The sequence below is a fragment of the Vombatus ursinus genome, unplaced genomic scaffold (genome assembly GCF_900497805.2).
Source record: "Vombatus ursinus unplaced genomic scaffold, bare-nosed wombat genome assembly UNPS02014799.1, whole genome shotgun sequence".
Taxonomy (NCBI): Eukaryota; Metazoa; Chordata; class Mammalia; order Diprotodontia; family Vombatidae; genus Vombatus; species Vombatus ursinus.
Window position 1 is genome coordinate 24,504,634 of NW_020954577.1, and position 26,233 is coordinate 24,530,866.

Below are 26,233 nucleotides of genomic sequence, written 5' to 3' on the forward strand. Positions count from 1 at the left end.
CCTCTTATCACTTGCTCCCATCCCCCTTGCCTTTTCCTAACTGCCTTCATCTCCCAGGCTGCCTCTCCTACATCTCAGCAAACCCTCTTACCAATCTCCTTTAAATTGTGCATTTTTTACTCACGCTGGAAGTACAGGGACCACTCACAGGCCTGATCCCTCCACTGATTAACTGGGAGCTCCGACCTGCTCTATTTCTAACCTGGGTCACTTGGGCCCTCCCTAGGCAACCTGGTGGAGCCTCCTCCCAGTTCCCTCCCCCAGTTCCTAGGGTTTCACCACATTCATGTTGGAATAAGTATAGATCTCTGATTGACCTAGCCCACTGAAGCTCTCAAATTTCTAGTTTAAGAGATTCTCCAGCCTCAGCCTCCCCAACAGCAATGACTCCAGTAGACCACTACCACCACACAGTCCAGCGCAGACGCCCAAAACACATCTCAGTCTCTCCTTGCCTCTTAGACTAAACCATGACCCTCCCCCGAATTAAAACTATTCCAAGAAGCCTTTCCCACAAGGAAAAAAACCATATGTTTTATTTTTAAAGAAAGAAAGCAGCCTTTTTTTAAAAAATCATTATTACTTTATTTATTATTATTAATCCCTTTAGCACCTGTGTAACTTGATCTTCGTTTCTTAGAGTCTCACCCCTCTACAATTCATCCTCTACCCAGCTGCCAAAACAATTTTCCTGAAGCACAAATCATGACCCGAGGCAGGGGTCTTAGTCCTGCCCCTGACTCGAGGGCCCATCTGCACTCCCTCCCTGCCCTTGCCTGGATCTGCATCCTCCTATCCCCCCACTCACAGGTGTCCAGCAAGCTGACTGCCAACCTCACCGGCAATGATGAGGTTTAACGAGCTACCACACATAGAGCCCCATAAAATTCTCTAGCGGACAGTATCATTATAATGAGAATCATATTTTTTCATTATCATTATTATTATCGTCCCCATAATACTGTTATTGTTTGCTGAAAGGAGTGTGATAGTGGTAATCTGAATATGAAATGACTGCAAGCCTTAGGGGACTGGCATGGGTACTTTCTACATTCCTCCTCTTCCTTTTCTCTTCCCCTCTCCCCAGCACATACACGCATCAGCTTTTAATTTATTGTCAACAGCTGTTTTGTCCAAAAGCTGTGGACCTTGGGCTGAGTGTTGTCCTGCACCTCCCCATATCTGCTCTTAGTCTGGAAATGCTAGAGGATTATTTCTATGAGGCTTCCTCCACTCACCCCCATGCCTTCCCACCCCTGTTATGTGACTGGTAAGTAAATTGTAAGAGGATTTTTCATACCTTGTGGTTGTTATTCACTTTGTGATTGCTACAGCACGTGGGATTTATGAGCATTTAGGCTATCAGGCACAGCGGGCTGCCTTCAGTTCTCACCCGAGCTGCCTGTTGTAGAGATGTAGAGGTACCACAGTGGTATCAAAGGAGATTTTGAAGAAACAACCCTCGGATTTTTTTTTTCAAAACAATGTGCTGGGAAGGAGGGAGTCCCAATACTCGGGTGCGTAAATTAACAGAGTCCAGAGCAGTCTGTCATTCTTCCTAAGGAAACAGGAGGGTTTTCATATCCCAAAGTTCTTAAGTTACTCCTAGCCCTTTTTCTAACTGAGCTTCTCAGCTGAGATTTCCCCAAGTGCCTCTTTTGAGGGTCCTCAAGGATGGATCAATCTCTCTCTCTCTTGATAGTGCATTGTTTACACGATGCTCCTCACCACTGGCATCAAATATTTATTGAATGCCATCTGAAGTTATTTGAATTGTGCTGCTTTGTTTCAAAGGTGGCGGTGGCAGAGAACTTTCCAAGTGCTGTCTCCATAATGGAAGGGCCAAGTTGGTGCCACTTGAGTGGAGAAACCAAGTACAAACTCACACAACTAAAAAGAGTTCTGGTTTATATTCATGATCAGTTTCTATATGAAATCTCCAAGCTATGGAAATGAGTTACCTTCTCAGTGCCAGGGTCCCATGACCTCTGGCTGTCAGGTTCCCCTCTCCTCTGACACTGACACATCCTGCAGAAGAAGAAATAACTAACTCACAGAGTACTGTCAATGATAAAGCTGCTTCTCCCCTCATTTGTTGAACTTATATGTTCTCGAAGAGCTGAGCCAAGTCAAGGAATATAGTGACACACTTGCTAACGGATAAAATTTTGGCTATTTATTCGGCAAAAGATTTGGGAAAGAACATAAGCTATTTCTGCTGAGGAGTCATTGTATAAAGGTCCCAGAAGCCTCAGACTCAGAGATAGGCGAGAAATACAGCTGTCACTGGGAAATTCACCGCCCAGCAAGGGCACAGACATTGTTTGGAACCTCTTCTCCGTGCTGGAAAAATGATGGACAAAGGCAGGTAGAGGCTTTCCATGTAATAAACAGCGTGATAACACAAACCCACCAGTCAGTTCACAGTACTAAGCAAAGAATATCCCGATAGAAATTAAACATTGTAGTCAAGGTAAACACTGGGGCATGACCAATCACAGCAGGAGAATCAAGAACTTTAATATCTGGGTCATGTAGACACATGAGCTACAAGTTAAGGAGAAGAATAAAAACAGTTGGAAGACTGAGAAATAGCACAGCCTCCTATAAACAGCCTCCTTCTTGGCCTGTGCTGGGTCCTCTGGGCACACAGATTCTCAACTGTCAATCCCCTTAATGTTACTTGAGTCTCAGACCCAGAGTACCTTGGCAGCAAGGCTCAGCACACAAGACTCCCCACAATAGAGGCAAAATGCCCCCCAAAACGCACAGGAACAACCAAACCCTACAGCCAAGGTGCTCTGCATCAGTGAAGTACCATAAGGCTCCTCCCTCCTTTCTCTAGTCCTATATGGTTCTGTATAAGCATTACCGCTAAGATTATTCTTTGTATATGTATAGCCTATATCAGATTGTGTGCCATCTTGGGGAGAGAGGTGGGGAGGGAGGGAGAGAAAAGTGTAAAACTCAAAAGCTTATGGAAGTGATTGTTGATAAATCAAAATAAATTAATTTTAAAAAGAAAAAAAAGATTATTCTTGAATATCACCACGGAACCCCTACTTCTCCCTGCTTTTATGAACTAACTGGAGGCATCCTCAATGTGTAAGAGTATGCTTCTTAAGGATATTATCCACACTTGCTGTCTTGCTGCCCCCACAGCTCAGTTGCCCTGCCTTCCTTGTTGGGCTAACATTGTACTAGACCTAGGACCAAACTCTCTCCAAAGCCTAAATCACTGTTTGGGACTAATTTAAGTGCTTAGAGAGGCTTGATTACTTTTACTTAAACATTTTGATTCCTCAAACATGTTCACTAGTGCTGGGCACTAGTAACTCCACAAAGATAGCAACCTCCCAAATCCTATTTCAACAAGTATTTATTGGATGCCAAGTGCACATCAGGTGATGTTCAGGCTATGCAGAGATTTAAATGTCCCTGCCTCAAGCACGTGTATCCTGGGCTATAGTTCCAAATCACCAACTGAAATCTTTCCAGCAGTCTGATCTCTTTGTACCTTTGCTGTTTTCTTACATTTGACTATTCTCCACAAACTCTGTGATCTATTAGAATACAAGCTCTTTGAAAGTAGGTACTTCTTTACTCTTTGTCCTTGCGTCTCCAGAGCCTGGCAGATAACAGGATCTTAATAAATGCTTATTGATTGATTGACCCAATTATACTCACTAGGTAGCAAGGTGGTATAATAGAGAGAGCCCTGGACATGGAGGCAGGACGTGAAGTCTAGCTTCAGACACTTAATAGCTGTGTGACCCTGGGAAAGTCACTTAACCTCTGTGCCTCAGTTTCCTCCTGGGGTTGTTGTGATCATGAAATGAAATAATATTTGTAAACACTTTGCAAACCTTAAAGTACCATGTAAATATCAGCTATTTTTATTTATAGACATTTTTCATTTATTTATGGAAATATTAGCTACATTTTTATTCCTCTCATATAATATTCTATGTCTTGGCCCTGGCCATCACTCATGCTTAAACAACTCCCCTTCCTCACCTCCACCTCCTGGCTTCTCTGGCTTCCTCTGAGATTCACCTCAAATTGTCCTGTCTTCTGGGGGCCTTTCCTGTCCCTAGCAGCTCGAGTTTTCTGCTTGAGATTACTTTTCTTGGATGTACATAGTTATTTACATGTTTTCTCCCAATTAGAATATAACTCCCTTGAGGGCAAAAACTATATTTTTGCCCTATTTATATCCCCAGGGCTTAGCACAGTGCCTGGCACAAATAACTGCTTAACAAATAAATGTTTGTTGGCTATTGCCCCACCATGGGCTTGTATCCTTTCCCCAAGACACATCTCCTGGAGGTAATTTATGGTACCTGCCCCAGGCTCAAAAATTCTTAGCGACTGCTCTGCGACTCAGTACCTAACATAAAAATAAGAGTTCAGTAAATATTTGTTGATTTGATTGCTTAAAATAAGTGGACCACGGATTAGGGCTTGTAAGTCTTACTATACAAGGATGTAATATCATTAATCATAAGGGGTTTTGGCCTGAAGTAAGAATTATCCATCCTTTTCCCTTATCCTTTGCCTTATTCAGAGCTCATTAAGGTCAGCTCTGGCTTTATATCCTGGTGTTAAAAACAAACAAACAAAAACACCAAGAAGTCTGAATGATACCAAAGGAAATCTCCACTTGGTTCCAGAGTTCCCCCTCCATCTTCCTGATTCTCATCTCGTGGGGAGGTTAGCAGCTGAGCCCTCAGCAGTATTTGACCTTCCTCCCCAAGCAGCTGTTCTCTCCCCATTCCACACAGCCATATTCGTCTTTTTTCTTTCTCAACTAGGTTGTGTCTAGGGAGTGTGGGGGAGGGGAAAGAGGACAGATGAGCTCGAAGAAAAGTTGTAAAAGAAAGCTAGCCCTCTTCTTTAAGGGAAGCAGGGTTCCTGCCCCACAGTTTGCTGGGGGAAGCACCTATCCTATTGCACAAGGATGGAGCCCAAGTCTCTTTCAATATGGTTTTCTTCCATTTCAGATTCAGGATCATTCCTCTAGAATTAGAATGAAATCTTGCTGCTTGGTGGAGTTTAAGTGAGAAAGGCAGGATGGTGTAATAGATAGTGACAGACTCAGCATCTGGAAAAGCTGAGTTTGAATACCATCTCCAGCACTCACTAGCTGTGTGACCATAGGCAAGTCACAGATCTCTGAGATTCAGCTTTCTCTTCTGTAAAATGGGGCTAATGATCATAGTAGCACCCACTACCTGGGGTTATTGTGGGAACTCAAATGAGATGTTTGTAAAGCAATTTGCTCACTTTAAAGAGCCATCTAAATGCCTACTCTAATTGCGCCATCTCATTCTCTTACCACTTTGCTCAGTACGCTGAGCCCAAGAGTTCCAGGATTCCATAGACCTTTAATCCTATTTCCAGCCCAGCCTCCACAGCCATCATCCAGGGATTCAATCCTAGTGAGAATGCAGACTGGCCGCTGCTACAGGCACAGCTACTGAAGACCCAGGGAAGAAAGATTCCTAGATCAAAGTCCTTGGCGTGGCCAGTTGGTTCAACATGAGTAGTGGAGATAGATTAGTGGAAGAAACATTACTGTCTGCTTGGCCTCTGAACCCTAAGGACCATGAGAACATGCCACTTGATTTGCTGCTAAAGCCTCCTCTGTGTGTTGCCTCCCTGTATTAGAATGCAAGGTCCCTGCGAGCAGGGACTGTCTTGCTTTTTTGTTTTGTTTTTGTATCTCCAACACTAGCACAATGCTTGGCACATATATAAATGCTTAATAAATGTTTTTTTTATTCATTCAATCAATCAATATTTATTAAGTGTTTACTATGTGCCAGGCACTGTGCTAAGCTCTGGGGGTACAAAAAGAGGCAAAAGACAGTTCCTGCCCTCAAGGAGCTTAAAATCTAATAGGGAAGACAATGTGCATTCATTCTTCTTAGGCTGATGGTCAGGCAAAAGTAACAAATGGGAGTGTGTGCTGCCCATTTATTCTATCCAAGGGCAAGGTTCCTATTTGAGGTCAAACAAACAACAACATCAGGGTGGGGTTCATTGCTCCTCCTCGGGAAATCCAGAGACCATAATAATCACTACCCCTCTCCTAGATCTCATTCTGTCCTCCATCCTCCATTCCCACACTCAACTCTTTTTGTCCCAGGTGACAGAATTTCTACTTATACTTCTGTCCTTTGGTGAAAAGCAGACATCCTTTTCTTTTGCACAATCTCTCTGGCCCCCAAAGACCCTGGACTCGGCCCCTTACAAGGTTTCTTTCCCCTTGCAGACACCATGACTAAAGTGGCTAATTGGGTAATTGCATCAGCATCTGGGCACTGGATTATGTGTGAGGTTGCTCTTCTCTGCACAAAGACATGAGGTCCCTCTGCAGGGACAGATGCCCCTAGACAGGAATTATGGGGCTGGAAACAAAAACTTCAGGGAAATCTAGCTTGCGGTGCCCCAAATGTCCTCGTCAATCAGTCTCTTTCCAATTTCCTTCTCAGGTGCAGTCAAAGCTCATTGATCAATTTCATATGCATCTTCCAGGATTGGCATCCCCTACTCCCACACCTTCCAACTATATACAATTCCTCCCAGAACTTGTCAAGCTGGAGGACTTCCAGAATAAGCTATCGACCACTTGTTGGGTAGGATGTAGAGGGCATTCATTGTTCAGGTGTAAACTGGACTAGATGGCCTCTGGAGCCCTTTCCAACTTGGAGATTTTGTGAATCTATAACTAAGTTTTTTTTCCCATTTAGATTTTAAAAAATTTTCTATTTGGTCAACACTGCCTGTATGCTTCTAATGAAGCTTGAAATTCTGTCTGTTTATTTCTTGTTGGGATTAGAGGCAGCAGGAGATGCTGGAAAAAAAGCCCTGGATTTGGAGACAGAGGACTTAGATTTTAATGCCATCTCTACTACTTAATTACCTGTGTGACCCTTAGCAAATCACCTAACCTCTCTGGGCTTCGCTCCTCATCTGTAAAATGAGAGGGGAGGACTAGTTAATCTCTCTAGTCAATAAGTGAAAGAAATTAGTTACACAACATACAGAAGCAAATGAAACTAAACTTTGTGTTTGATAAACCCAAAGCGCCCAACTAATAACGACTCACTATTTGACAAAAACTGCTGAGAAAATTAGAAACCAGTCTGGCAGAAATTAGATTTAGACCAAGACCTCACACCATCTACCAAGATAAAACTCCAAATGTAAAAATTTTTCCTTCCTGCCAAATCCAAGGTCAAGGTCAAGAAAGGAAAATTGTATAGCCAGAAGTTTCCCATTTAACAAGGGGTCAGACTTGGTGGTCATGCAGAATCAAAGTCAGCTTCATGGGGATACAGATGCTTAGGAAGAGACCAGATGCAAAGAGCAGGGGCTAAATTAGATGCAGGAGTGAGAAAATTGGACAGATTTCAAGGAGGCTTGTTAGGCTGAAAGACTGTTATTTAAGTCATAGAAATGTCTGAAAGTTTGCATAACTTACCATACTCAGTTTCTTGGAAAATAGCATATGGTGGGGTCATCTGCCTCTTAGCTTGCCCTCAGTAACAGCGAGACAATTCCTATCCTTGCCAAAGCATTTATCACTTAGTGGTGGTGAGATCCTTAAGGGCTGGGACCCTATTTTTCTCACTTAACCCTATTTGCCTCAGTTTCCTCATCTGTAAAATGAACTGGAGAAGGAAATGGCAAGCCACTCCAGTATCTTTGCCAAGAAAACCCCAATTAGGATTATGAAGAGTTAGACGTGACTGAAAATGACTGAGCAGCATGTACCTGGTCCTGTGTTGAGGGCAGGGATCACAAAGACAAAAATGAAAAATAGTGTCTGCCCTAAAGGAACTTGCGTTGGGGAGGGAGGGGAAGAGAACAGGACATTTAAATAGGAAAGTAAATAGAGGTGATGTGTAGTGGGACAGTACTAACAACTAGGGGAATCAGGGAAGGTTTCCCACAGGCAAAGGCTGAACTGAACCTTGAAGGAAGTTAAGGATTCTGAGTCCTAAGATGAGGAGGGAATTCATTTTAGGGGAGGGGTGAGGGGGAGGAAAGAGGAAAGCAACATAGAGAGGAACTTGTCCAACCTCAATTGCTCCATCTTTATACATGCCCCAGCACTTAAGATCGTGCCTTGCCCAGGTAGGCGCCAAATAAATGTTTGTTGAATAAATGCTTGTCGGATGGCATCTACATAAACAATCAGGGTTTTGATTCTATGAGTTAATTGCTTTATTTATTCAATTATTTATAAACGAATTAGGCAATTTGGCTCTCTGGCTTAGCAACAGATGAGCACCCCAGGTCCCATTAAGTTCTGGTGGTTGATATTGCTATCTCTCGCTCAGCATCCACAATCTACTCAGCACAGTACAAAAAATACATAAGAATTGGGCTCCAGTCTATCTGCTTCTGGAGCCTGTCACACACTCTGTTAGTCCTCAGATCAGCCCTTGAGTTCCTATGCAATTCCAGGTAGAGGGGCAGGAGAAAGGAGAGGGTGAGTTCAGAGCAGGCAGAATCATGCCAAGCCCTTCCCGTGGCCCCTTCGTTCTGCGATTCACCAAAGGAGCTCAACCTTTACTGTTACATAAGCAACTTGAGTTGCAAAAAATAAATAAATAGATAAATCAATAAATCAATAAATCCCTACCTGCCAAAGAAGGTAGAATTTTCTAGCATTAAAATATGTGTCTTTGTGGAAAAAAAGGAATATTTAATATGTGTCACCCATCGTGACCCCTTGTGTATTGCCCACGAGGCAGCTGAATATTTTGTCTCTTCCTAGTCTTGGCTCAGCTAGCAGGGGGAAATAGGGAGAAGGGAATCGGGGTCAATCCACCAACTTAAATGGTAGGCGCTGTTCTAGGCACTGGGAATGGAAGGACAGAGAATGAAACAATCTCTACTTTCAAGGAGTTTGCCATACACACACACATATACACAGAGAATAAATACAAGTAAATGCAAAGTAGTTGAATGTACAGATGAGGGCGGCTAGGTGGTGCCATAGTGCAGAGAGAGCTGGGCTATGAATCTGGAAGACTCCTCTTCCTGAGTTCAAATCCAGCCTTGGACATTTACTAGCTATGTGACTCTGGGCAAGTCACTTCACCCTGTTTGCCTCAGTTTCTTCATCTGTAAAATGAGTTGGAGAAGGAAATGGCAAACCGTACCAGTATCTTTGCCAAGAAAACCCCAAATGGGGTCACAGAGTCAAACACAACTGAAACAACTCAACAACAACAATAACAACAACAACAAAGTTGAATATAAGCTAGCTTGAGAAGAAGGGCATGAGTGGTTGGAAGAGTCAGGAAAAGCTTCATGTAAAAGGTGATGTTTGAACTAAATCTTGAAAGAAGAAAGGGATCCTATGAGGCAGTGGTAGGAGGAAGGAGTGTTTTCCAGGCATGGGGGTACAGCCGGTGCAAAGGCATGGAAACAGGAAGAGTCTGTGAAAATCCTGCTGTGCTATGAGGTCTCCTATCGAGCAGTCTCCTTGGGTCCTCACAACCCACTGGTGGCTGGAGTCAAAGAACCTAGGTTCAAATTGTAGCTATGCCATTTACTCCCTGAGTGACTTCAGGCAAATCATTTTCCTTCTCTGCGCCTCAGTTTCTTTATCTGTTAAATGAGGTACTTGCACTCTATGATTTCTATTGGAAAGTCCCTTCCAGCCCAATGAACTTACTCATCTATCTGTTGTTTAGTCATGTCCACCTCTATGTGACCCCTTGGATTTTGTCCATGGGGTTTTCTTGGCAAAGACACTGGAGTGCTTTGCCATTTCCTTCTCCAGTGTGTCCCCATTTTACAGATGAGGAACTGAGGCAAATAGGGGTTAAGTGACTTGTGCAGGGTGGCACAGCTAGTAAGTGTCTGAGGCCAGATTTGAACTCAGGAAGATACAATATGTAGGAAGCTCTACCACTGTACACCTAACTGTCCCCCTACTCATCACTTCTAATGGTTATTAGCCAGATGAGCAAATTATGTAACATCTTTGATTTAACATCTCAGTTTCCTCATCTTTAAGACTGGGAGGGGGCAGCTAGGTGGTACAGTGAATAGAGCATGGGCCCTGGAGTCAGGAGGACCTGAGTTCAAATCCAGCCTCAGACACACGATATTTACTAGCTGTGTGACCCTGGGCAAGGCACTCAACCCTGATTGCCTCCCCAAAAACAAACAAACAAAACAACCGGGAGCTGGATAAAGTGATCTCTGAGGTGTCTTCTAGCCCTAAATCTATGGTACAATGAACTCAGTCCTGATTCTTATTAACTGGGTAACTGTAGACACATAACATAGCTTCTCTGATCCTCAGTTTCCTCATGTGTAAAATTAGGGGGGTCGGACAAGATACTCTCTATGTTCCTTGGCAGGTCTGATAGTTTCCGATTCTGTAAAAGCCCTCGCCTCCAGAAGAACACCTAGAGAAAAAAAACCAAGCCAGCCTCCCTGGACCTGCTCCAAACACGTCCCTGGGGACTCTGGAGCTGCCTGGATTCTGGCATTTCGATGCATGAACACCCCCCAGCCTGATGGGAGAAACTGGCATGAAACCCTCTGGCCCCAGCAGGAACACCGGTTTCTTTCCTCCTTCCCATGCACACCTGCAGTTTTCTCAGCATATGGCCACATTGCCGGGTGCCAAGTGGTTATTGTAAATGGAACCCCCCAGAAAATGCTGAGCAGAAACACAGGACGAGGTTCTCTATCCCTCTTCAACATTGTCTCCACACCACCAACAGAAAGTCCAAGGCTCTAACTGTCTGTTTGGCTGGCAGTTTTCTTGTAAACACATAGGGATAAATCAGCCAGGAGTTTATGATTAAGATTTTGCACCCTTAATACGGGAGTAAACGATGCAATCCACAGTTAGAAAATGATTGGCAACTACATTAGCAAGAGCAAAGAAGTGATTTGCACGCAGAGTCAATTACAAGCAATGTAAGAACATGCCATATTCTATTCATAGGAGGGGTCTCTATTTCCACAACATACTCGTTAGACTACCATCAACATTCATTAAAGCCCAGAGATCCACAGCTGAACAGATCCCTAAATTAACATTTAATTATTAACTAATTTCTTTTTTTTTAAAGAAAAAAATTAGATGCTTTATTTTCTCAATATAAACACTCCCACTCAAAGTTAGAATCATTAAAGGGAAGAGGAGGAGAGAGGAGGAAAGGACAAGACAATTTGACATTCTTTGAGGAATAATTAGACACTGACAAAAGGAAGAAATGTTGGCTCCTGGATGTGTCTGTCCAAGGGAGTAGGACAGTGCCTTCTTCCTTCTTTTCCCTTCTTTATGCACGATTCAGTTTAATTCAACAAAGTTCCATTAGGCTGCACAGAAGATAGTGTTTTCCATACTTTTTTAAAATAGTATGTGGCATTAATTTTACAGATAGAGGATATAAGATGTATTACTGAGAGGCATCTTGGTGCAGGAGCTAACGACCTGGGCTTGAAGTCAGGGAGAGCTGGATTTGATCCTCACCTGGGCCAGTTTCAGCTCCTCAGGTCTCATTTTCCTTCCATGGAAAATGAGGGGCTTAGACTCCGTGATTACCAAGGCTCCTCCTGATTCTATATGCAAAGGTCTGTGTTAAGAACTGAGGACAGGGATGGGGATAAAAAGACAAAAATGAAATATTTCCTGCCCTCATAGAGCTTATACTCTACAGAGGGGAAGAATATAATATATATGAAGCTAAGGACAGTACAAAGAAAATTAAGAAATGGGAGAATATTAATGAATGGGGAAATCTGGGAAGGCTTCATAGAAAGGTGGCACCTGAGCTAAGCCTTGAAGGAAAATTGCTTTTGTTTTCAATTTTTTTAAATCCCTGCCTTTAAGGAGCTTACATTCTAGATAGCTTTTGTTTTTAGACAAAGATGCTATGATATGGTAGCAAGAAGCTTCCACTTAAGGTGGAATCTCCCTGGTGAAGAGGGATGCTATAATAGAACAGATAGAATGTTAGACAATATTAGAAAGGCCTGGCTTTCGATCCTTCAGGCAGATAAGAGACATGCTGAATATTGCACCAGTCCTGGTGTTCAAATCCAGCCTCAGAGACTTACTAACTGTATGACCCTGGGCAAGTCACTTAACCTCTGTTTGCTTTTGTAAAGTGGAGAGAATAATAGTACTTACTATTTCCCAGGGTTATAAGTATATCTATATCTATATCTATATACACACATATATGTATATATAAGTATATAATATATGTTATATGTATAATATTATATGTTATATTTAAGTATAACATGAGGTAGTATTTACAAAGAATTTTGCAAACCTTACCAATAGAGGACCAGACTCCAATCCATTGACACAATTTTTTTTTCATAATTTTACTATAATTTCTCCTATCTGTGCAAATCTACTTTAAATACAAATAATAACAAGCCAGTATTTTAATTTTACTCTGAAATAAAAATTTTCATCCTACCTCTATTTTCTTTGCCTCATGGGTTTTAAAAATTGCATTGTATCAGTTGATATAGCTTGGTCCTTTGAGGTATTCTTATATTCTGGTCCTTCTAGTCAATACTAATACCTCTTACACAATCTTTATGACCCTAAGTCACAACTGAGTCTCAGGCAGCTAAATTTTAATATGAATTGAAATGGGCTTGTTTCAGTATTCCATTTATGAAGTTGCAGACCCTTGATGTATTGACCCTGAGAAAGAGGAAAGGAATGAAAGAGAGAGCTTGACAATTTGAGTTGCTTTCTTTCCTTCCTTTTCTTCTCTCCCTTTTCCCTTTTTTTTCCTTCCTTTATTCCTTCATTCTTTCCTTCTTTTTTTAGAAACATAGTCTATGACAAATAGATGAAAATCTAGAGAAATAATGGCTCTTGGGCATTTCTGTCTAAAGCTAGTGTTTTGCGTCATCTTGGAAAAAAATTCGGATTTTGGTCATCAGTGGGTGAGTGTTGCCTACTAGCCATTTTTTTTGTAGAAAAGTAGCATAGGATTTTGAATTTCCACCTTTTTCTGAAACAAAACTAACACAGGAGACTGTGGACTTTAAATGGGAATGGGGCGCTAATAAATTACTAATGTGTGTCAGCTTGAGTCCTGTCTCCAACAGCATTAGACTCCTGATTAATTCTTCAAATCCTTTCACCTTGCCATTCTCCTTCTTCCCTCTCTTATCTGGTTCCTCTTCTGGTACCTCTAGATGGAACTAAGCCATCAATTAAGTTGTCTTCATCTCTAATGGATGTGAGGTCAGAAGAAGTGTTTGATGTTATCTTTTGTCAAGCCGGGTTCTCATGGAATGTGGGACACTGGCTGGTCTTGGCATCACCCCAGTTATCTCCATTCTGTATTTTTCCCTTTTCCCTTTATTTGAGTCTCTTTCTATAGCTCAAAAGTTCTTTTTTAAAAGAAAACTTTGGGTGAATTAGGAGACGATCCATATTTCAACGCAGCCTTAAGCATCTCTTAATAATTCTGTTCACAGAAGCCTAGTAGTGGAAAGAACACTGGATTCTAAGTCAGAAAAGAAGAAGCCGCTGAGATTGTGAAAACACAAATAATTTATCTCCCAAAGGTCTCCTTGATCGATGCTGGGGCCTCTCTTCTGCTGAGGCTCTGATTGGCTATAAGAACTGGCTCTTACTACCCATGACTTTGGGCAAAAGGAACTACAACTCTCTCTAGGCCTAGGTTTCCTTATTTCTAAAAGTCAATCAACAAAAATTCATTAAGCTCCTACTATATGCCAAGTATGTTGGAGATATACAGACATAAACAAAACAGTCCCTGACCTCAAGGAGCTTACACCCAATAGGAGGGACGATATGCCCACATAGGTGCCATGTTGGCTAGAGTGTTACACTTGGAGTCAACAAGATTTGGTAGAATCCTGGCTCAGAATCCTAGCAGTTGTGTGACCCTGGGCAAGAGTCAGCTTCAGTTTCCTTATCTGTAAAATGGGGATAACATTAGCACCTACCTCTCAAGGTTATGAGGACCAAGTGAGATAACATATGTAAAGTGCTTCGCAAACCTTAAAAAGCACTTTATAAATGCTAGCTATCATTATAAATATTCTGTTATGGTTGTTCAGTCATTCACTTGTGTCCAACTCTTCATGACCCCATGAGCCACAGCACCCCAGGTCCTTCTATCCTCCACTATCTCTCAAAGTCTGTCCAAGTTCATATTCATTGTTTCCATAACATTCTCTATCCATCTCATCCTCTGACATCCCCTTTTCCTTTTGCCTTCAATTTTTCCCATCATCAGGGTCTTTTCCAATGAGTCCTGTCTTCTCATTGTGTGATCAAAGTATTTAAGCTCCAGCTTTAATATTTGATCTCCCAGTGAACATTATAAATATATATATAATGTTGTTGTTTTTATTATATTTTATATATTTTATTTATTTTGTATGCATTTTTGTTATCTACTTATTATAAATATATAAAATAAATCTATAGCAAAAAACATACAAAATAATAAATAAAATCACAGATAAAATATAATATATAATGTTATAAATTATTAATTATAATATAGAATATTCTATAATTATTAATTATACTATATGATTATAAATAATAATATATAATATATGTATAACTAACTAACAGAGATGCCCAACAAAGAGTGGAGATACCACGCCCAGGAAAGAGCAGCAGAGAACAATGTGATTCACAAAGGGTTCTTTGACTCTGTGGCATTAAAGGTATGAGTGTCCCCTGGACACACGTGCTCTCCATATATGTGAATGTTCTCTGGTCACATATGTTCTCTACATGAGTACACTTCCCCCTCCTTCCCACTCCAACCATATACATATATAATTATAATCAATTATTAATAATAATATTATATCATATAATAAATTTATAAAAATAATAAAATAAAAGGATATTTTGGTGGGAAAGTAATGAAGGCATATTAGGGGGTATTCAATAACTGTTTGCTGAGCTGACTTAAGAGGACTGGATTTCATGATTTTTGAAGGCCTGTATAGCTCTAAATCCTATGACTGTACAATACCCTAATATCTCTATACTCTAAATCCAGTTATTATTTTCTCATCTAAGACTCAATTTACCCCTTTTAGCAATTAATTTGCCTTATAGGCACATCTTGGAATCAGAAAAACAGATCTCAGTCCCAGTTCAGCATCTTCCTGTGGGCCTGACCTGTATGGGATAATAAGAAGTAAGGAGCTGGCTGTCATTTTGGGTAGGCTTGATTTATAGAAATTCATCTCATTGCTCCATAGTTATAACTAGTACAGAATATACCTGTTTTCTGGAAAACTCACAGCTAACTGTGTTCTGAGTAGTAACAAGGTAGTACCTTGGAAATACCTTCAAATGTTTTGTTCCAGGAAGCAGTGTAAAGGATGCTGAATTTGGAGTTGAAAGATTTAGGCTTAAATCTTAGCTCTACTACTCAGTACAAACTCTGTGTCACCTTGAGCAAATCTCTTAACTTCTCTGGGCTTGTTTCCTCATCTGTAAAATGGACTGAATGGTGGCTAACATACCTTCTAGCTCTAAATCAAATGATCTGTGAGCCTCAGTTTCCCTATACGCATAATGGGGACACTAGTACTTGCTTTACCAGCCTCAAAGAGTTTGGTGAGGAAAGTGCTTTACAAACTGTAAACCGCTATAGAAATGTGAGTGAGGATTTACAATTTAAATCAGGACGTTTAAAGTTCTGGTCCTCAAAGACAAGATTGAGATCTTCTCATTACTATGTGTAGCACTTGGGACCCCAACACTGCTACCCTAGGTTTGCGGGACACTGAAGGTGTGGTTCAGTGTCCACTTGAAGCCACAGTTCATGAGCCCCAACCTGTATGTGTATTTTTACTAAGAAGTCAGAAAGGACATGTTAGTTTAAAGAAAAAGATGTTTAGTTAAACAGCATAGCAAAATAAATGAGAAGCAAGAGCTCCCCATGCTCACATGATGGACTTTCTCCTACAGGTTATCACACCACATGGCTGGGGTGGGGAGGAGGGGGAAGGGTAGTCATGTAGAGAATATATGTGACCAGAGAACATTCACACACGGAGAGCACGTGTGTCCAGGGGACACTCATACCTCTAATGCTACAGAGTCAAAGAACCCTTTGTGAATCACATTGCTCTCTACTCCTCTTTCCTGGGCATGATATCTCCACTCTTTGCTGGGCATCTCTGTTGGTTTTTGTTGACTCTCACCCTCTTCGGTACAATGTACTGCTTTCCGTTACCATGTGTACAGAGTAGTGACTAGCAAGCCTCTCCCTGGCAAGAGAGGCTTGAGGTCCTTTTTGCATAACTGAAAGCAGTCTGAAGCAACATCCAAGGTAGCCATCAAAAGGCAATAGAGTGTTCTGAGCTAAGATTAAGTGTATTGATCTTTTGATAGTTTTTCTTCTGCTTCTAGATCAAAGTCCCTGGGCCGCCTTAACTATCCACCTTGGGTTTAGAAAATTTCTTTTTAACTCCTAGTAAATCTTTAATTGACAGTCAGCTACATCTCCAAAACCCATTTCAGGGAATATTCCTACAAAACCTTATTGAATTTGTGTGGTTCTAGGGCATTGCTTCCTGATTGATGTGCAAATAAACTTTGGGGAAAAAAAAAAACAAAGGGCTATGTAAAGCCAGAAGAGCAATCCCACCTCTGCCCCTGTTCCACATACCAGAGACTAGAGTTGTACAGCTTTTGGTTGGCATTCTGGTCAGCACCAACATGTGGTCCCTCTACATAAGTTACACCTATGGTATCTGTCATGCAATAGGTGTAAATTCAGCTGATGGTTGACCCCATAAGTCCAATTTTTGTGTAGGTAGAAAGCCCTCTCATAATGACCTTAGTGGGTTCCTGACTTCCTCAGATTATAACTCATACAGAATGAACATTTCAGAGGACAGAACAAGGAGAAGATGGCAGGTCCTAATGGGCAATGCTTATCTCTTATAATCCTCCATTGAATGAATTTTTCCCTTGTCTCTTGAGTGCTGCCCCAGGAAACACTGCAGTGTTTTAAGGTTTAAAGCATTTTCCTCACAGCTGAAGTAGGTAATACAAATATTATTCCCATTTCATAGATGGGGAAACTGAGGTCATGAAAAATTAAGTAACTTTTCTATGCTCACACAAGTAGCAGGAGCCATGGCACATGCAAGAAGAGTAGAATTTTCTTGGTTTTAGACAATGGCCATGTCGATACTTACAGAGCAAAAGAAGTGTAAGAGTGGTTTCTGCCATCTGGAAGCTCATGGTTTAGTTGGCGAGGCAATGATAACAATTCACATTTATGTAGGGCTGTACTCACAATTACCACTCTCATTTTACAGATGAGGAAACTGAGGCTCAGATACCTTTTACCTAACTTAAATGTGCTTCTTCTATACCAGATACCCTATATACAGCTAATGTCACCTCTGAGATCTGAACACAGGTATCCTGACCCTATCTTTATAATAATTCACTTTACTAGAGCACTTTAAGGTTCATAAAATACCTAAAGTTTATTTTTTTAAAAAAAGGTTTATTTCCAGCACTCCTGTGAAGGAGGTAATGAAATGTAATTATCCTCATTTTATAGATGAAGAAGTTGACGCTCAGAGACAAGTGACTTGGGGAAGAATAAGCCTGGTGAAACAGTGACCTAACCAGGTGACAAAAGAGACAATCAAATGCCACCCATCACAGACTATCCCCCAAGCTTGGACACAAACCAGCACCAAGATGATGGCAAAACTCTCATAATAATAAGCACTGCCAATCCCATCAGCCCAAGGCAATTAGTGCCTACTTTGTGTTCCTATTTAGATTTACATACACCACTTGATATATGAACTGGCACCAAAGTCCTGATGAATGAATGCTTCTGAAATTGAATTACTCGGGTCCCTCTTTCCTGTTTTATGCTTCTTGTTGAGGCCTTCGCAAAGGCACGCAACTGGGCAGCTAGAATATGTTTTCCTTTATAAAGCTTCTGGTGGTAGCCAATTTAACTTTGTAATTTCACAAGTATTGATGAATTGATTTTCAATCCACAGCTATTTGTGATATATTGTGAGATTTTGTTTTATTGTGCTTCTCTGTTTCCATTACGGAATATTTAGATGGAATGGAAGAGCACTTAACTCCATCTACATTTATAGTGGGGGGGATGTCTCTCCTTTCAGCAGTATAATAAAGCCCATTGACCATCTACCTCCCAGGGCTGTGGTGAGGATCAAATGATACTATATTGGCAAAGTGCTGGGCATACAGTAAGAGCTCAATAAATGCTTGTCTCCTTCCTTCTTTACAACATAGGAGCCAATGAGAGGCAAGCAGAGGCAATGGTAGTGATGAACCACAAAGCCATTAGGTCCTGGGGGGAAATAACGATAATAATAGCTAGCATTTATAGTGTGCCTACTATGTGCCAGGCACTGTAATAAGCACTTATTACAAATATTATCCCATTTGATCCTCACAACAACTCTGGAAGGTAGGTACTATTATTATTCCCATTTAACAGATAAGGAAACTGAGGCCAACAGAGGTTAAGTGATTTGCCCAGGGTCATACAGCTAGTAAGTTCCTGGGGTCAGATCTGAACTCAGGTCTTCTTGCTTCCAGGCCCAGTGGTCTATTCACTGTGCTATCTGACTCTCTAGGAAAGAGTAATGGGATTCATCCCTGTTGATACACTGTTTGTAGCTGACACATTGTGGGGACTGTATGCAACTAATAAAAACCAAGGTGTCTGCCCTCCCCAAGCCTCTGGTCTAAGGAATACAAGTTATGCATAGAAAAAGGGGATAAAACAGAAAAAAACGAACTTTGGTACCTTGGTGATTCAGACCTGGGTCCAAGTATAGACAATGTCTCTACAAATGCAAGCTGTAGCCTTCCCACAACTGCTGTAGCCTTTCCACAACTGCTGTGTTCTTATGTGACCACCAGATGGTGCTGTCTAGCAAGGTTTGGCTATATAAGAGAAACAGCCAGGCCCAGATACACGTATTTCTCCTTCCATCAGATAGTTCCTACTCATCGGTTCATGGATATAGAGCTCTAAAGAACCTAGAGGTCAACCCTTTTGTTTTAATTATGAGGAAACTAAGGCACAGAGAACTTAAGTGCCCATTGTCACATAGTTAATAAGTGTCTGATATGGATTTTGAACCCGAGTCTTCTTGACTCCAAGTCTAGTGCCATCTACACCTCTCAATTCACCTCTGCAGAGACTGGGGAGTGGGGTCGGGAGATAGGAAAGACCCAACAGCCCTAGACCTCATCTAGAAAACAAAAATGATATTCAACAACTCATTTTATCCTGGGGCAAAGAGGGAAAAAGTCTCAGATCCAATTTAGTTCTGCCTTTCAAGAAATTTATTAAAAAATCATGACTCGAAATTACTGAAATTTTCCATACTTTACTCAGAATCCTCCATTAGAGAAAACTCTGACCCTAATCAAGGTTCAGACCTTTGTCTTTTTTAGTTCTGTGTATTCTCAATTATTCACTGGCTATCTCCCTTTCAATCCCTTTATATTCAAATAAAGACACACAAATCAAAACCAATAAAATAGGTCAGATTTCATCAATAGTAGATTGGCTTTTTAAAGTACCACTTAAAATAGCAAATAAAACCAACTTAAAGAATAGAAAACTCTGGATTTTACACCTGTCCTCTCAGATAGAAAGGGATGAAGAGGAAGGAAGAAAAATAGGAAGAAGGCTGTCTGGGAAAGTTCACCAATGATCACACCAATGATCAAAGACTCTTTGTGCTGTGATTACAGATGCCCTGTCTACCCCAATGGAAAAAGGCACCAGTTGCTACTGGTGTTCTTCCCTCCACATCATTATATCCTACTCTGCCTTAGCTTTAATTCATAAACTCTTTGTGTGGTGAAAATCCATCACACAATTCATGCTTCCACAGTCACACTTAGCTCAGAGTTTACCATCCTTTCTCTACAAGCAAGAGGAATTCAGGTGATCCCTCTTAATTATGAGTCCCATTTGTCTATGCAGCCTCACTCTGGGTCCTGGTTATATATACTCATATATGTGTGTGCTGTCTTCCTCTCTAGAATATAAGCCATTTAAAGGCAAAGCTTTTTGTTTTTATATCCCAAGTGTCTAACATAGTACCTGGTGCTTAACAAATGTTGATTGATTGATTGATTCTTATGCTGTAGGATTCTGTCTATGCCTTCCTTCAAGGACCTGTCTAAAACCCTCAAGATCTGCCCCTTCCAAGAGCAGCTAAGTTGTGCAGTGGATAGAGTGCTGGTCCTGGAGTCAAGAGGACCTGAGTCCAAATCTGGTCTCTGTGTGACCCTGGGCAAGTCACTTAACCCCATTAACTCTAAAATAAAACATCTGCTTCTTCTTCTTCTAATATACCAGAGCAAGTTATCAGTATAACCCATGGGATCTCTATCTGTCATCTCTCATTCTTCCTATAAGACTAGATTACTTCCTCTTCCCATAAGAACTAGCCTCCAGGATGTGTAGATAGCACTTTAAGGCTTACAAAGGGCTTTTCTCACAATAACCTTGTGCAAATATCATTATCCCCAATTTATAGATGAGGAAGCTGAGGCTGGCAGGGGTTAAGCGACGTGGAGGCAGGGTAGTTCAGTGGGAAATGCTGGATTTGGAGTGAGAGGACCTGCGTTCAAATCCCAGCTCTGAGAGGAAGCTATAAAAAACACTATCTCTCAAGCCAAAGGAATCGTGTTCAGATTCTGCCTTGACACTTATCTGTGTGACCTTGATCTCCTTGGGTGTCAGTTTCCTCATCTGTCAGATGGAGAAGGGCTTAGACAAGTTGGCCTCTGGGATCCCCCAAAGCTTTAAATCTATGGTCCCAACTCGACTGGGGTCACACAGAAAATAAGTATAAAATGGAGATAATGAACAGCACCTACCTCAGAGAGCGGACGAGAGGGCCAAATGAAATAATTCATATAAAGCACTTGGTAAATTTTTAAGCGTTACATAAATGCCAGCTATCATTCATGTTAACAAAGAAGCAAGCCCAGCTGTGTCCCGCCTCCACATCCAGGACTCTGCGTCACACCACACTGCCTCTAAGTAGCTCTTGCTGCTTTTCAGAAACAAGTCACCCTCGGTAAAATGTTGTAGCTTATAGTTTGTTGTAAAAAACTTCCATATCTTCCTTTAGACAAACTGCTGTCCAGCAACGCCTCTCAAATCTTATACTTATGAGGTTGATTTTTTGGTCCCATGTATAGGTCTTTACATTTATCTTCATTAAATTTCATTTTATTAGAATAAGCCCAATATTCCAACGTGTTGAGCTTTTTGAATTCTGACTTTTTCATCTAACATGTTAGCTATCCCCCTGGGCTTCTGTCATCTGCAAATCTGCATGCTATCTATGACTTAACAAAGTACTTGATTAAAACGTTAAACGTCACACAACCAAACCCAGATCCTTGGAGAAAAGCAGTAGAGACCTCCTTCCAAAATGACACCAAACTAGTAATGATTACTCTCTAGGTCAAACTCTTCAGCAAGTTCTAAAGCTGCCTGCCTATGACTTCTGTCTTCACCTAGTTCACCATCTCTCCATCTTGTCCAAAAGAGTAGCACAAGACACTGTGTTGTGTCCTCCAAGCCTAAGATAGGCTCCATAACATGATGAGGCATTGAAAATTGAACTAGATTGAATTTGAGAATTTGCACTGCCCCTTCAATGATCCCCAATTCCTTGCTGGTACAAATGTCTTGCTGAAATCTAGGTAAACTATTTCTACAGCATCCTCCTGATTTCCAGTTCAATAACTACAACCAAAAAGGAAAGAAAGTTAGTCTAGCATGACCCATTCTTCAAGTCATTCAAGCTCAAGCTTTGTGACGATCACTTCTTTCTCTACATATTCATTAATCTTCCTTTAAATTCTGCATTGTAAAATTCTGCCCAGAACCAAGGTCAAGTTTACCATCCTATAGTCTGTAATCAAGACAAAATTTACATCCCAGGCCTGTGGCATCCCTCCAATTCTCCACATTTAGAGATCATTGAAAATGGTTTGGCAATCACTTCTTCCAATTCCTTTAGTACCTGACTTGGGATGTGGTTCATCTGGTCCCCTTATTAGGAACTCATCAAAGGCAGGTAGGTACACTCTTACTATACCCACGTGCCCCTTGGATATCAATCTCCTATTAGTTCTGTCCTTTCTAGTCCAGATATTATTCTACTTGTCTAAGAAAACACAAGCAGAATGAATTGAGTAGTTATCTCTTGTCCTTGCTGTCCATTATTATCTCATCCACTGAGCAGCCATTCCATCCCTTTTTTGATCTTGATCTTTTCCCCAATATAACACTGTAGGCTGGGTTCCTGATCCCATATGGATAAACCAAGACATAGATAGATGGATAGAGTGTGGGGCCTGGAGTCAGGAAGGCTCATCTTCCTGAGTTCAAATCCAGTCTCAGACACATAACTAGCTGTGTGATTCTGGGTAAGTCACTTAACCCTGTTTGCCTCAGTTACCTCATCCGAAAAATGAGCTAGGAAAGAAAATGGCAAACCCCTCCAATATCTTTGCCAAGAAAGCCTCAAATGGGTCCATGAAGACTGGACATGACTGAACAACAACAACCATCTGCTCTATACGCAATGGTTAGACTATATAATTGAATGTTGAATCGAGGTTCAACTCAGGAAAACTGAATTACATTCAATGGTTGCTATAATAATTATACTGCAGACAAAATATGCTGTAGAAGGTTCTTGGTCTGGGCCAAAAGCAAAGGCAAAGACCAAACAACCCTCGCAAGACTGGATGGCCCAGATGTTAAAGAGGCCCCAGGAGATAGACCAGATAGAAAACAACCTACCCAGTTCTGATCATTCAAAAATCCTCTGAGGAAGGCTCTTTAAAAAAACAAAAACACTACATTTACATGCAGTGCCTACTTCAGCTGAAATTGCTATACTTGTAGGAAGTACTCACTTCTGGAAATCAATTACTCCATTTGTGATTCTAGCCTACTGGGGACCCTGCTCATTGCTTCCTTTTTCTCTCAAAATCCCGCCCAAGCCACCCTACATAATAGAGGGAAGAGGAGTTAGGAATGGAAATCTAATTAATTTTCAGCTAACAAAGGTGTTGGAACTTTTCTGAAATCTGTGTTCAGGGGTTAATCCACTGGTACTGTCATCTGTGTATTCTGGAGATGGTGAGAAACATAGAAGGAAAATGAAGGGATGGAGGAAAACCAACAGAAAATCAGGTTAAGGGAGGCAGTATGGTTTAGTGGGGGGAAAAGCCTTGAATTTAGACTGAAATATCTACACATCCAAACTCAGGCATGATGCCACCTGTGTGACTTTGAGCGAGTCATTTCATATTTCTAGGCCTCAGTTTCCTCATCTGTAAAATGAAGGCAGCTGGGTGGCGCAGTGGATAGAATGCCATGCCTGGAGTCAGGAAGACTCATCTTTGTGAGTTCAAATCCAGCCTCAGACACTTACTAGCAGTGTGAACCTGGGCAACTCACTTAACCCTGTTTGCCTTGATTTCCTCATCTGTAAAATGAGCTGGAAAAGGAAATGGCAAACCACTCCAGTATCTCAGCCAAAAAAAACCCCAAATGGGGTCATGAAGAGTCAGACAGGACTGAAAAGTGACTGAATAACAAAAATGAAGGAAGTTGAACTAGATGATCACTTCTAAGGTATCTTCCAGCCCTAAGTCCATAAAAATCTTGGCAGGCATCTTATACATCATTAAGGAACTGACGCTAGTACGGTGACCCACAACCCCCACATTCAGACCCAAACAATCCAAAGGCCCGTGCATGGAGCTCTACAGACAGACTCAAAGACCTCACATTCAGGACCATGCATGTGGCACCATAAATAGGAACATAACTAGACTGCCATCAAGTTGATTTGGTGCATTGGGGGAGCTGGTGGTCAATAAACTATGGCTGGAAGAAGATGCCGACAATCCGTCAACCACAGTTAGTGTCTGTGGATGTCTGTCAGGTTACTTGTGCATCCAGGATGACCTACTTGACCAAGAACTGGGCTGAGAAACCTCCATTCCTCAACTTTGCCTTATTCACATCTGGCTTGGCTCCACATCACCAAGACCTAGAAACAAAAACAAATCCTCTTGGTCTCTTCATTGGCAAAACAGATTTAATACCAGGCTCCCTACCCCTCCACTCCACAGACAGATTGTAGAAATAAAGGAACTTTGCTGAAAAGCATAATACGAATCCTGCAGGAGAAAGGGCCCCCTTATCGGTGCATGGTGTTATTATTATAATTACATCGGCAAAGGGTCATTTATACAGGTAGTTTTTTTTTTCAATTCGTGTGCACAAATGCAAAGGAAGAGGGGGCATTTGCCTATTTGGGGACACCGGCTGGACAGGGGACTAAAAAATTTGGCCCAGGCCTTTGAGTACCCCACTGATATTGCAGGGCCCAGGCCAGCGGAGCGTGCTTTTGTTGGGATGATGTGGAGAAGGGGGTGCTGGGGAATAAACAGAACCTCGCTGGTCTGGCAGTCGCCTTTGTTTGGGCTGCTCTCCCGTTCCCTATGTCTGTCACACTGAACTTCCTTTCTAGTTCTCATGCCTCCCCCAGATCCCACTGCACAAGGCTTCTTCTTCCCTCTTCCCGATGACTCATTAGCCACAGGGCTCTCTGGCTCACAGAGGGAGGCACTTAACATTTGCCTCTGGCAAACACTATGGGGGCAAGAGGTTCACAAACTCCCTGACCTTCCCTGGCCCTCTCTCAGGAACTGGTTGGATCTTTACTGTCACTCTCTGGAAAAATCTTTGGCGTCCAGGGGCTACTCTTTACCTCACTATATAAGGCAGGTAGCTAATACCCCTGCTTACTATCTCTCCTATACCCAAAGCCGCAACTAGGGTGAGGCAGTGGTGGCTTTGTCCCAGGGATACTAAAATTTAGAAGGTCATGATGATACTTACACTCTTCATTAGCATCACCATAGTGGCAAGGAGAATTAGTTAAAATAGGAAACAAGGGTACTTCACTGACCACTATTTCCCCCATGTCCCCTTCAATCAATCAATCAAAAAGTAATTAAGAACCTACTGTGTACCAGGTCCTATACTAGGGGCTAGGGATACAGCGACAAAAGTGAAATGATCCCTGCCCTCAAGGCACTTACATTCTACTAGGGGAGAAAACATGTACATCCATAGATATTTATAAAAACAGATCCGAGGTAACCTTGGAAGAGAAGGCTCTAGCACCTGGGGAGATCACAGCAGGACTGTACAGAAGGAGGTATTTGAGGGAGTGTCAAAGAAAACTATAGATTCCAAGTGACTGAGGTAAGGAAGGAGGGCATTCCCTGAGACGGGGGCTGGCTAATGCAAAGGTGCAAAGAAAAATGCAGTGCTGGACCCAGGTTATGAAGAGATTTCAGTATCATTCAGCCACAGACTCCCACTGTCCGAAGGTCTCAGTCCACAGGGACCAGCGTCCTGGGCTGCTCGGCCTCCCCTGACAGGGCAGGGTCCTGGGGTCTTCTTCTTCTACCCCCACCCCATCCTCGACCGCTCGTCTTGCAAATTCCAGCGGAAGGTGCATTTCAAGCAGCTTAGCCTGGCACTGCCCTGGGAGTCAAGTGACTAACTCCTGCTCCACACCAGAACCTTCCCCTCCCTAGTCTGAAGTTCTAGAACAACTGAAAAGAAACAAGGAGGGAGAACCAGAAAAAGGACATGGGGAGGGGTTGGGAAATGATCTCAGGATCAGGGATGTAGGGAGCACTAGACATTTCAGGCAGAAAACATTCTAACAAAAAAAAAATAAAATCCACCTTCAAAGAAACCGATTATTACTATTATTATTATTATTATCATTATCATTATTATTATTATTATTATTTAGCTTATTGCCAAACAAGACTTTGATGTTTGGTCATCCGTCTCAAATTAAAGAAAGCCCAAGTAGCAGGTGTTATTGTAGATACTAAGGGAGGGGAAAAGGGAGGCGGGAAAAATCCCTTCAGCCCTGTGCCATGTGACGTTTATGCTGAAAAACCTAATAAAAAGCACACCACATTTCCAGAACCCTCTTTCTTGTCAGGCCTCCTGCTGAGATAAAAGGTCAGAAGAGAAGGGGGGAGTGTGGAGGGAGGGATGAAGGGGGGAGTGTGGAGGGAGGGATGAAGGGGGGAGTGTGGAGGGAG

At 41.8% G+C, this 26,233-nt stretch overlaps 1 protein-coding gene across 1 annotated transcript in view; it reads right to left on the bottom strand.

Moving 5' to 3' along the window:
• KIAA1143 (KIAA1143 ortholog) overlaps positions 1-26,233 on the bottom strand; it is a 135,445-nt gene that overhangs the window by 37,087 nt on the left and 72,125 nt on the right. The gene's annotated exons all lie outside the window — the stretch shown is intronic.